This window comes from Haliotis asinina, chromosome 2 (genome assembly GCF_037392515.1).
Source record: "Haliotis asinina isolate JCU_RB_2024 chromosome 2, JCU_Hal_asi_v2, whole genome shotgun sequence".
Classification (NCBI taxonomy): Eukaryota; Metazoa; Mollusca; class Gastropoda; order Lepetellida; family Haliotidae; genus Haliotis; species Haliotis asinina.
The window spans coordinates 89393874-89407344 of record NC_090281.1 but is presented as its reverse complement, the minus strand read 5'-3'; the positions used below and the strand labels follow the sequence as shown (position 1 = coordinate 89407344).

At 39.5% G+C, this 13471-nt stretch overlaps 1 protein-coding gene across 3 annotated transcripts in view; it reads left to right on the top strand.

Moving 5' to 3' along the window:
* LOC137274552 (uncharacterized) overlaps positions 1 to 13471 on the top strand; it is a 56135-nt gene that overhangs the window by 16923 nt on the left and 25741 nt on the right. The window contains exon 1 of one of the 3 annotated variants that reach the window (XM_067807804.1): positions 6987 to 7029. The exons of 1 other annotated variant lie outside the window; for it this stretch is intronic. The gene's annotated coding sequence lies outside the window, so the exon portion shown is untranslated. Of the gene's footprint in view, positions 1 to 6986; positions 7030 to 11242; positions 11297 to 13471 lie in introns of those variants that run through there. One more of the 3 variants, XM_067807805.1, reaches the window with a different exon arrangement.

The window sequence follows — 13471 nt, the reverse complement described above, 5'->3', positions numbered from 1 at the left end:
TCATCATGTAAACGACAGTTATTACTAGCGACAGCGTGCACACATACATAAGCACCTACAGTAATGGCATCATTATCATTGTCTGCAGTAATGGATTGGACCTTTGTTATAGGGGATATAGTAAGTGAGAGGATGTAATAGGGCGGGTTAGTGGGTTTCGGGTATGTGTGTTGTTTTCGGGTATGTGTGTTGTTTTCGGGTATGTGTGTTGTTTTCGGGTATGTGCGGGTATGTGTGTTGTTTTCAGGTATGTGTGTTGTTTTCGGGTATGTGTGTTGTTTTCACTTTTATAGCACCATCGATCACTGTAATCTCTCCAACGCATTAAAGGCAACTTTACCATAAGTTATCATCAGAGAATATACAATGTATGTGTGAGGATCTCCTCCTCCTGTTAACGAAGATATAATCCCACTACGTGTATACAGACATCAACTTTTGCCAGCTTATGTTCCTTAATGATACATGTATAGTGACTTATTACCTCCAGAGTAGGTGTCTCATGGAGCGTTGGTATGTTCTGCAATACCGTTTGAAAGTGTCTTAGCTCATGTGAGATTAACATTACTGTGGTATGAAGTTGTATCCAGTCCGTTGTTTATGTGTTATGTCGTGACATGCATTATAACAGTAGCGAGACATGTACAATCCTACTCAGTATTTACATTGTTGCAAGACTGTAAGGGTATCCGTGTGAGATATATTTAAGCTGGCTGTATGGGTATACTGATCATTGTATTGTTGACTTGGAAGTTTTCTGATCCATCAAAACACCAACAGTCAACAATGTGTAAATAACATACAGAACCAATACATGAAAACAGTTATTAAAGAGATCCATACCTTGAACCGATCGACAGTCCCAGGAGATTTTATTGAATATGAATACAACTTTGTATTCAGTTCAAGTTTATAAACATTTAGACGTTAATATCACAAAGGGCCCCTATTTAAGTTAATTACAATGTTTACGCTCATTCACAATAAATGGGCGCATTTGACCATGTCGAAAAATCGAAGTCGAAAAATAAAGTTAATGTATATCCAGTAAAAATAAGTTTATTTCAGGGTGGAGTATTAGGTAAATGAGAGACAACAACAGTTGTCTTTGCTTTAAATATATTATTTTGTTGCTTAAAGTAATGCTTCGAGTTTCCAAAAAATGTCGCTAAGTAATGTACGTAAACGTTACTGCGGACGGGATTCATGCATGAGTATTAACAGATGTAATTTGAGACTACATCGTTTGGCCTGTGTGGCATTCACTAATTACAAATCTTTCGAGATATGACCATTTTTAAAAGTCGAAACTTAAACTATAATCTACGCAATTATTTCAAAATGAAGCATTCAAATGTGTTCGTTTCTTATATAGATTCCATGAACATATATACATGATATGTAACGTACATTATTGCTAATGTGTCATAGTTCTGAAGCTATGAATTCTCACACAGATAGTACCTATTTCACTTCATCAGACAGAACATATTAAGAGGAGCAAAATGTGATATAATTCGTCTCAAGCAACTTAATTAATATTTTCAAAACCGGTGACTTCATAACGTACATTTCTCACATCCATGTTTGACAGTACATTATCCTACCATGACTTTTGTTCGTACCGGACATTTTAAAATATGACTATGGCTTTATGAATTGTTATACTCCAAACGGTCAGTAGGGTTTGACAGGAGAAACAAGCAAAAACGCTTTTAATAATTTGAAATATTAAACAACAAACCTAACACTCTCTGCTTTTCAACAGCATCTAATTTCAGCATTCTTTAAAATTTGACTACAGGTTCCTCTATCTTGCACAAGACATCAGAATCCATGTGACATCATTTCGTTTAGGCCACTGAAAAACCTTTTTCCTCGCCAAAAAGGGGCGCTAGGGTCTACCAGTTGATCAAGCATTACCGGGTTCGATTCCCTACATGGGTTCAATGTGTGAAACCCATTTCTGGCGTTTCCGGGAATGTTGTGCTGAATTATTCCACAAAGCGGGCTAGCCCAACTAACTCACTTCCTCACTTCTCTTAAAAAGTATATTTTCACTTCATTGTCCTCTCCATCTGCTAGAAACACATTTGAAATGTACGTTACCATCACACGTATTCTCATGCTGGACACCAAATGATCTCTCTGTGTCTGGATTCACATTTATAGGCTACATACAAACAATTACACCAACAACACGGTACGATTATGCACGACATGGCTATGGTACACGTAAGCAATTTCCAAAATTCAAACAGTCTAAAAATCAATAGGTTCGAGCAAAATTGTTTTTATTTGCATTCAAGACGTAAAATGATAAATGCATGGAGGCATCAGCTTAATCCAATCTGCATACTATTTAAACGTCAACAGCATTTTATAATATTAAGTGTTATGACAAGGATGCTTTCTTCAAGTGTCCATGAATAACAGAATGACCTGTTGACACAGAAACATATTGGTATCAAGGTTTCACTTTTTATTTGATAAAATGTTGCGCGATACTGAAGATGTTCATTCATGGTTCAGCCGTCTAAGGACTCTATGGCACTTGGCGGGGTAAAACAGTATTGAACTGAACAACGTTGGAATACAAAATCAAAATGTGCTGGTATCGTACATTTCAGTAACGTTCATTTCTGTCTGTGAGCGGCTTCCCCATATCTGTTCAAATTTGTTGTAGATTCCTCACAAAATGTTGACATCGTGATAAGACCATGATCATCATGCAAGTTAAATTTGGATCTACCTTGTTTACTTTGGTATTATAACAGTCATGTACAACCTTAACCATACGCATATGACAGGCCTAGTTCAAACAGAGACAGGGCAGAGACACGCAAAGGGATCTGTCATACCTATTTTCACAGCTCTTTCACATGGCTAACTCAAAGCCGATGTATTGCACTTGCATATAAGTTAAATAGTGCCCCAAATTCATCATAAACTAAAGAATGCCGACACAAATGTTCGTACATTAAACACTGGCGATAGACAGTTTAAATCCGATAGTAGAGTTATTTCACTACCTGTTTCATTTCTTTGATGGGCAAACGTCTATCATAGCAAAATACGTTTTCCCCGGGTTATCTGTAATGAAAATAGCATGCTGATTGCCTTTTAAAGTGTGTACAGTGTATGCGGCGAAAGTCACGTAAATTTCAAGATTAACAATTTAATAGATGTATTTCGTTTATTTTGCAGGCACATATTGTTTAAATCTTTAGAAGGAGTGTTGTCATGATGCAAAAATACAAAAGGGTCCACAAAAACGGAAAACAGGAAAACACAGAGCGCGGTGACACAAATGCGCCCTTTATTGAGAATGAGTGTTAGATTTGGAACCTGGGCCTAGATTTTCGAAGCTCTCTTAGCGCTAAGACAGTCGTAGGTGCTATACATTAACATCAACTTACAACTAACTTAGCGCTAAGAGAGCTTCGAAAATCTAGGCCCAGACCCCGAAATGGGTACCAGATCTTAATACAGGGCACTTTAAAATCATTTCACAAAGATCATTCGTTGCATGTGGTTTGCCATTAGTTGTCAGGAGAATATCGTGACAGGTCAAGGGTCGAGTATTTTATTGATCCTGCGGGCAATGTTTTTCGACGCCTTGGTAATCTACTGTGACTTGTTGCGGATGTGGTAACACATCATACCTTTCGGCGATCAGTGAGCTGAGGTGATTTATCTTCAACTTGGACAACAGGTGTCATGTTACTTCAGCATCTCACAAGACACCTGTCTCGATTCCCTTGAAGTGGTAAATCTTACCATGCCCGTTAAATATATATAGCTGTTTATTGACTACTAGCACGTAATGTTACCGACACTTGTGCAGAGGCATCGTTAGATTTATAAGGCAAGCATGTGGGTGACAACTTCTTGTATGTTGTATAACCCTTCTGGGTCACTTCTTGGCCCTTCCTCAGGTCAGTGCATTCTTCATTATTGCCTATGTCCGCCTCCTAGTGTCTGCATCGTGTATAAACAGTGTAGATTACACAATCTATTCCTACGAGTTTTTCTCTCCGGGTACAAAGGCATTATCTATGTCGGTGTGTTCACCACACAGCAACTACAGAACCTTATACTGTGTTATTTATATCTTTATGCGTGTTACAATTTTAAAGAAAACATTATCATTGCATAAACTGTATTTCTTGTTGGTTATATAAGCGATAACAGATCCTTATCACGTAAGGCGTAAATGCCAGTAAAAGATGGCCTTGTGCATCAGATGTCTGTGAGACACAATGAACAGCTATGAACGTACAAATTACATACAGGTAGTGTATTAATCACTGCCTCCGTGTATCTTAGCCATTGTCTTTGAGTAATTATGTTTATCTTTAACTACATTTGAACTAGTAGATGAAATAGGTGTACGGACCTAACGTAGTCCGCCATTAATGTTTTCTCGGCATGCAGAATACTGAATATCTTCAGCATACTTGTCAGGCATGAACTCAAGCTCCTTTCTAAAACACGGAACATGGTTTTTTTTCGACACTTTTCTAAAATAAGTGTTTGATTTTTCAGCGTACAAGAAGTGCTGTAAATGGTAATGTGATGTTCAGTTGTGGCTGTTGGAATGTGTGAAGACCCCTTCATTGGTGGCAATGAAGAGGTGACTACTGTTGTCCTCATTGTTGATATACCTGTTGGAATGTGTGAAGACCCCTTCATTGGTGGCAATGAAGAGGTGACTACTGTTGTCCTCATTGTTGATATACCTGTTGGAATGTGTGAAGACCCCTTCATTGGTGGCAATGAAGAGGTGACTACTGTTGTCCTCATTGTTGATATACCTGTTGGAATGTGTGAAGACCCCTTCATTGGTGGCAATGAAGAGGTGACTACTGTTGTCCTCATTGTTGATATACCTGTTGGAATGTGTGAAGACCCCTTCATTGGTGGCAATGAAGAGGTGACTACTGTTGTCCTCATTGTTGATATACCTGTTGATGCACAAGCATAATGTCTAGGAATTGCATAGACATGTACATCCACTCTAAAACATAAAATGCCCCAAAGCGCATTTTTCAACTGAATTAGAAATTCACGGCCTATTTTAAACACAGCCAGTCGAGTTTGCCCACGTTATCATCTCGGCAAACAAACAAATATGGCGAATAGGTATGTGATGTACTGCAGGTCTACCATGGGGAGGTGTATAGATGTGTTTTCTCGTGTTTCTTATCTAGTGCATAATCATTATATTTGAGGAACAACAAAGGCCTAAATCTACTTTGATACTTTGATAAATAATTTATTTTCTGTTAAAGACCTCATTCTTGTTCAAATGTATCTTTATATTCACTTTGAAAGGAAGCTTGCTAAACACACATATCTGTCGCCATTTTGAATCTTTCGGCACTCGGTAATTGTTGTTGTACTCTATTTTCATCTGTGTAATCTTCTTGCTGATCGATACACTAGAGTCTCTGCTGATTGGGATCACATGTTCCCGACGTTTATTTCATTTATCACTTGTAACACGTATTTGTAGTGTTGCCATTTACTGCACAGCTATTGACACGGTTGTCAGCACCGCCCGTAATCAATACCTTAATGTGCAATCCAAGGTGCTGTACTATCAATCACTAGATCAGGCTGAGTTCACTGAGACCAAGGAGAAATTGGGTTTAACGTTCAAGATCATCGTGATCTGTCAGATAAGCTATAATGCTATGCATAGAGATATATCGCCGCAGGTTTAGCAATGAGCTCCTCAGGCATAATGTATAGACACCGAACCCACAAGTCAGCGTAGTGTCCCCTTAATGCCGAACACCAGGCAGGGTAACAAAAATTACCATAATTTATTGTCGTAGGAAGCGTCCGGGGATGGAACTCCGACCTCGGGCCACTAGACGCACTGTCTACTAGACATACATATATCAGTACGATCAATATGGTTTCTTTAGTTTCAAGGGGAACGCTAACCCCTAGACCTTCATACGCATCACTATTGACAATAGGCCCTGTGAAACGAGAACCTACGACTGGCCCAGTGGATGCAGCGTTCGTTCGTTATGTCGAATGTCTTGTTTTACTCCCCATATAGATATTATATGTGAAATCGGTGTTCCCCGATGCCATATTAGTGGAATATTACTAACACGAGAGTAATACATCAAGTAATACTACACCTCGTAATGCTTCAACTTTCGACAAGAGTTCATGTGGTAAAATAAGGAAATCATTAGGGGCGTGTAACTTCCTAATATTTATTCTTGTAAACATGTATAATTGTTGTACCCATCGACAGAGGCGTAATCCACGTAGTAAATTGAGTAACACTTCTGTGTACTTTATGTCTTCGCAAAGGGCTCGTACGTTGTTATGCAACCGCGCCAAACAATACGACCTTCAACAAATTAGTCTCAGTTGGTTCGTTTTAGATCACAAAGGGGTTGCTACGTCACCTATGTCTTATCCGGTAGCTGGATGGGGACTGAAAACGGGGTTTAATAGGTGTTCTGTTGAACACACGAGGCATTGTAGTTGGTTTGTAAGACCCCTCCTCTTTTATCAGTGCAATGTCGGACAGCAATGGAGCATTCTTATAACACGCGCTGAATTAAGTAGCCAAGAGTAAAAGATGCCCGTGTCAAATATCCACTCATGATGGCTGCGTGAAGACGGACCAGCCTGGAGGACAGATCAGAATGATATCTTAATGTATCTGAACCATAGAGCAGGATAATAGGGGTGCAAGATTGGCCTCCTGGATGTATTCGATTTGTCGAGTACATGTACATCACCTAAGGAGGAGTCGACCGAGACAGTGGGATGTATTAGGCCTACACGTGTACCACTTGAGGAGGGTCGGGTAGTGTGTGTGTAGACATGACGACCGACACCTGGAGTGAGCGAGCGGGATATTTGTGAATGCTTTCTATCATGGACTATGTCAAGATTGTGTTCATAAACTCCGGGCTTTAATGCTGCACTGTGTGATTCTCATTCAGACATTGGGGGACTTACCTGGCGATGCGTGCAGTGGAAGTTTTCAAGGTAGGGGTCTACCTATAGGGCTTTGTTCCACAAATGCCTGACACATGTTCAGCAATTTTAGCGCAAAAATATATAAACTAATCATTTTGAATTCAAATTACAATTTAATGTGTATATCCATTGAAACTGATCGTTTGATGACGAGTCCTTGTGTAAAATGGTCAAGGTCAAGTTATTGTAATAATGACAACATTATGCTAATTTGTTGTTGTGTTAATAGCCTCAGCAGAATGCAACCATGAACAGTTTAGAGGTATGTACATTGGTTGTGCTTGTGCTTATGTGTGTACTGTACATTGAACTAAAAGTGACACAACTATTTTCATGATTATAACAACCCTCTACCACCAGTGTCCACTGGACCATTCCGACTATATTATAAACAGGTGTTTGAAGGTAATTATCAAATAGCGGTGATGCTGGACCATTTCGACTATATCATGAACATGTGTTTGGGAGTAATTATCAAATACTGGTGATACCAGGTGTTCGCAAAGAGGTGAGCGTGTTTGGCCACTGGCTGTCAGAAACACACGCACATGCAAGTCAACTGTTCATCTGACAATATATGGGAGAACATGAAACAAGTCCAAATGCACCGGGCATCCTTTTGTCACCGGTGCGTTAAATATTCTGGAGACTTTGTCGGAGGCCATGAATAGTGTAACTCTGTCCAAAACGTCAGTAGTAAATCGGTCACATGTGTGTAGTGAGATTAGTTTTCCGTCGCTGTCAGCAATATTCCAGCTATATGGAGGCGGTCAGTAAATAATCGAATCTGGACCAGACAATCCGGTGATCAACAGCAATTGCATCGATCTACGCAGGTGGGAATGAATGATGTGTCATCCAAGTCAGTGAACCTGACCGCCCGATCCCTTTCGTCACCTCTCACGACAAGCGTGGGATGCTGAAGATCAATTCTGATCTTCACGGGGTGCATATGTATAATCAAACACAAATCAAATCCCTACAATAATGAGACACCGTACATGGACTTACTGTGACACTGTATGCAAGTATAAGACCGCAGTTTCATGTAAAACATACGATTCTACTGTAATCAGTGTTTTTTTATGGATAAACAGCATTCCATACCTCACCGGTCGAGACCTAGATAGTCTCATTGGGGTGATGAATAGTTCCTTGTCGAAACTGAAAGGCAAGATCTTTTTAGTCCTGCAGGGCTTTCTATTCACGACTAGCGGTGATCTGAGGTGTTTAATAACATGTCACATCAAGATATGTCAAGCATAGTTGACCTGTATAGAATGCCTGGACTCTATGACGTCGTAATGCAAGGTCGGGTGTACTATTGACGTCAGTGCCTGAACAGGCTCAGTGATTCGTATCTTGTCAGCAAACATACTGTACATTGTATCTTTTTGTTGACAGTATCTGATCTATACACGGGATGTATTCTATGGCTGTGGTGACTTGCGTCCGTGTCAGATGTTTCTAACACTGTCTTGTAACTATTTTGTTTATTATCAGCCATACGAGGTCTCGATCTTTTTGATTACTCTATTAAGTAGATTGTTACAGGAAAAAAATTGGCCATCCAAGAATTCACCAAATCCACAAAGATATTCCTGTGAGATAATGATAATAGTGGTGATCTGATTCATGCGAAGGCTCTTCACTGTCGAAGTATATACATGAAGTTTACTTTTGCACACATGCAATTCGATAAGGACAAAACTTTATGGATGAGCAACTTCTTTCTTCAGGTGAAGCGACGTTTCGGTACAGCTTCTTGTATCGTTGTCAAGCAAGTGAGAGGCAGATAAGACAGGATGGTACATATATATACAGTAGATAATTAACAAAAGCAACAGGAACTAACTGGGCAGCGCAGTAACAACATGTGGAAGCCATAAAAATAGACTGCATACAGTAGCCAATAGGGATGTACAAGTCAGGAGAGTGTGGATATGTATATACAGGTTCTTAGCATAGTAGATAGGTAGTATGAAAGTACAGGAGTAATGTGATGACAAGGGATTACATGTAGAGGTGGCATACTGAGGCCAGTGTGTGGTACAGGGCTTTTACAAGCAATTGTCTGATGCAGTTTTACATGCAATTGTATGATGATTCTCTCACGAAGTATGTCAGAGCTCTTAATAGAATATATTTTTCTTAAACGAACCAGGAATAGTGGATCAGTTTTAATGTTGATTTGGTGGTTCTTTACCTCTCCTGGGATGGTGTAGACATGGGTATATAGATGTTGTTTATGCAACGAGACTCTCAGACACCCAGTCCACAAATACAGTGTCGTAAGAGACATGATCACGTGGCTTGACCCTAGGTCACCATATAGTTATTAGAACTGATCTGTTTGCAACTTCAAACACATCCACGGCAGCACACCTGACCATGACTAGTCTTTATATATCCACTGAAATCATTTATCTCATAGACCTTTCTGGGGGTTTTCATATGAATGTTTATGACCAGATTAAGGGAAATCATGCGTTCCTCGCTTAGGATTTTATATTAATATCGGTGCCCCTGGCTTGTTACCTCTAAATCTGTTCAATGAGAGCCGTCACTTCTAGGATGACATCCTTTCTGAAAATTTGGAAAATAAGGATAACTTGGATGGCGGTGAGTCTTCACATTTTCTGAATAGTTCATGGTAGGTTCGGTTTAGCAGCGTTTTCTGGGAGAAGTTATTTCCCTGTCTTTGTTTAAAAGTAACAGTGGTGCCAGAGCTGGTGACTAATCAACATATCCGGGCCAGGATCGCGTGAATCTTCTTTTCTCTGTATATTTATCTATACCTGTACATACATACAACACCGCGGGAGCCTGTATTGATTCCACGCACAAGATGAATGGCCCTGTCAGTGGATCAGTATCCACTCAGATTGATCACATGGTTTATTTCTGCACTACATTTGTTACTGTATGGCATTTTTAGCTAATCTATACGGATTTGTTATATACGCTGTAGAGATATATCTGTTTCTTGAAAATGTATCAAGACCACATGATTAAAAAACACATGCTTATGATATAATTTCCAGCAGTGTGTAATGAACGGAGGTAGCACTGAATACAAGCTGTTATGAAGATTAATACTTTGGCTTTAAGTAGTTTGGACCAGGTTCGCATTACAACCGGAATGGCAAATATATTCACACATGACATGTCTGAATTCATGCGTATATCCATATACTCTGATCACCTATACAACAACTAGGGTTCATTTCCTTAAGGACATGGTTTCTACCCGACCAGGCGCTACTTGATACTTTGTGGGTATTATGCGATTCATTGACGAGAACATAAGCTGCTTAGAGTTAGTAAGGTCGTGCCCTGAGTTCATTAATTTGCGAGTGTAAATAGCCGGATGAAATGTAATACCTATAACGAAAGAATGACTGTGTATATTCCTATACTTAACAAATTTACCGGTTGATTCTTCCGGAACGTAAACTTTGGTATTATATAGAATTAGTGTATTAGTGTATATATAGATTGTCTTCCTTGCTTCATGGTCATTTGAGAAAGTGGATTATTTTGACGTTTTTCAGTGTTCCGACATGATGTTGCTGAAATGCTGCAGAAGCAGTTTAGACGAAGTCACTTCCATATACAAGAACAAACTCACATAGGGGTCGGGTTGGAGACAAGTTCAAATTCAAATTCCATCTCTATGCTCTCCCCATTTTATACAAAGGGAAACTTTTGAATTTGGAGACAAGTTCAAATACCTTGATAATAATGGCGGTGGTGTGATAGATGTTGCACCTTGGTCTAGTCTCCAAGTAGCATTGTAGGTTGCACGTTTCCAAACCATAAAGTAATACAGTTAGGCAGCAGGAGGACTTGAGATGGTGAAGAGTTGATAATACAGTTCAGATACAGTCTTAAAAGTTCCATCAGCAAACCTAAAAACCTGTAGAATTCTACTGTTTTTCTAGCAAAGTATGTATGCTCACCTTATAAGAACATTCACACTAAGATTCATTTGAAAATATGTATACTTAAAACAGTATCTCAAAAGCTAAAATAAACTGGTTTTATAAACATTTGATCTTACAATTTCCTCAAGTTTATATTTTATCAAAGTGAGTATTGCACAAAGTAAACACTTCATGTGGTATGGTGGGGATTATAGTGAAAATAACAGGGTGTGAATTGTCCTAGGTGGGAATTGTCCAGGTGGCATTTGTTCAGGTGGGAATTTTCCTGGCCCCCAGCGGCACTGTGGTCAGACTCCATGGAGATATCACTGGGCTTTACACGATGGCCAGTAAGTAACTTAAACCGTTATCTGGTGTTTGTATGATGTGACTTTGCATTGATAATATCCCTAGAACGTGTAATCATAATGCAGATATTATTAGTCTCTGAATCTACACATTGAGATACTGTTTCTAGAGTAGCTTTTTGTTAATGGGTATGAGTACGGAATTATACGAAAAATCTGTTTGATGGCAAAAGTGTAATTTTAAGAACTGAACATATAATCACAAGAACCCCGTAACATAGTTCACGTGTTCAAATTCCATATATCAGCTTTGTTTAAGCTCGGGTATTCATTAGCACACTTGCAACATTTCGCTGTTTGTCTGGCGATATGCACTGGTTATGGGTTCGAATCCCAGATTCTTCTCGAGTCGGTCGTCTTTTAATCTGTATCTGTGGTTCAACCAAAGCAGTAAATGTTTTTTTGTCCATGTGTCAGATTCATCTCCGTAATATCTACTGATGTTTTCTACGCACCATTTCCTATTGCTTTCTACCCATGAAGACCCTGGTTAGAAAAGATCAGTAACCTATGCTTGTCGTCGGGGGCATCTAACGGGATCGGGTGATCAGGCTCGCTGACTTGGTTGACACCTGTCATCCTATCCCAGTGGCGTAGATCGATGCTCATTCTAATGATCACACAATAATATTGTCTGGCTGTATTGTCTACGATTAATTACGTACAATCTCTACATAGCTAGAATGTTGTTGAGTGCGGCTTAAAACTAAACACACTCATTAATATTGTCTGATGGTCATCTTGGCGTTCTGTGATTCGGACGAAAGGATTGTGCGGTAACAAGTCATGTTAGTGTGGTCGACTGCCCACATGTGTACAACACGTGAAGCCCATCGACCTGTCCCCCAGATATATTGCTGGAATATTTCAGTTATGTCAGCAAGGGACTCTAGAAGGGGAGGATTGTAATTGACCTGTTGACTGTTTGCTTGGCGCTTTGGGTTAAGTGGCCTCGGTGTTTCAGTAATGTCTCTCAGAGAGGTCGTATACTAAGTGTGAATTAGTTCTAAACATGTCTCTGTTTGACAACCAATAAATATCTAGTCCATTAATAAAATTGGCGTCTTTATATAAGACGTCGATTTAGTGAATCAACAACTCATTCCTCCTGAGGTGATTATCTGAAGGCATTGTTTTTATGCGGCCAGTGGTTATTATGAGGACGACATCTGGTGATCAACATTGTGTTAGTTAAAGTTAGATGACACACAGAACGGGGAAAGTGTGTGCTGAAACTACCGTTACATGAGAACGGATTCGCACATGAACTCAGCTTTTAATAGTATCAGTATGAGTATGGTCAAGTGAAATGTCTCGTTGAAGATTCAAACACCAATAAAGCGACGTTCATGGATGTTTTGTCAGTGTGTGTATATGTGTGTGTGTCTTTGTGTGTGTGCGCGCGCCGGTGTATGTGTAGATTAACGTGAGGTCCGAAGTAAATCGGCGAATATTACAATCAGTCAATTTTCACTCAAAAGACGTTGTACCAGTGTTACTGCACCACATTTAAGTCTCTATAAGACCCTTCAAAAGTTGTCATAATGAGCACGTTGAAGGCGTGTGCCCTGAATTATCGGGTGAACAATTGACTTGACTCGACGTGTGTTTGTGACAGACACTACAAGTGAAGAAGGATGCCTCACTTTTCTCGAACACCTGGTATTATCACCGTTGGTAGATATTACTTCATGCGGCATGATAAAGCCAGCATCGTACAGGTGGACTATTGATTTAGGAGATTATATAATGGCTGGAATAGTTATTTAGTTTATGAATTACATGATAAATGAGAATTACCATCTCCTGATAAGACGCCATTAAATTATCAGCTTTATTGTATTCAGGTCAATACTTATCCTAACCCAGGCTAGCTGTTATACGACTCCCTTTTCTTGGTGACCCCAATAAAACAATGAGCTTTCCATCTCAGCAGGACGGCTTTGTATATCATTATATTCCCTGTTGGTGAATACACACTAGGGTGGTAGGGGCAGTGTTAGATATGCGATATGAAGCTAGGTCCGCGGATGCTTTAGTACACTGTAAACATACTGTAGGTAAGTCTTATTTTCTTTAGCCTTTGTACGGTATAAAAGATTTCGTGTTCGTGTAAGCTGATATGGCATTTGTTGACGATGAAGGGAGAAATTATCT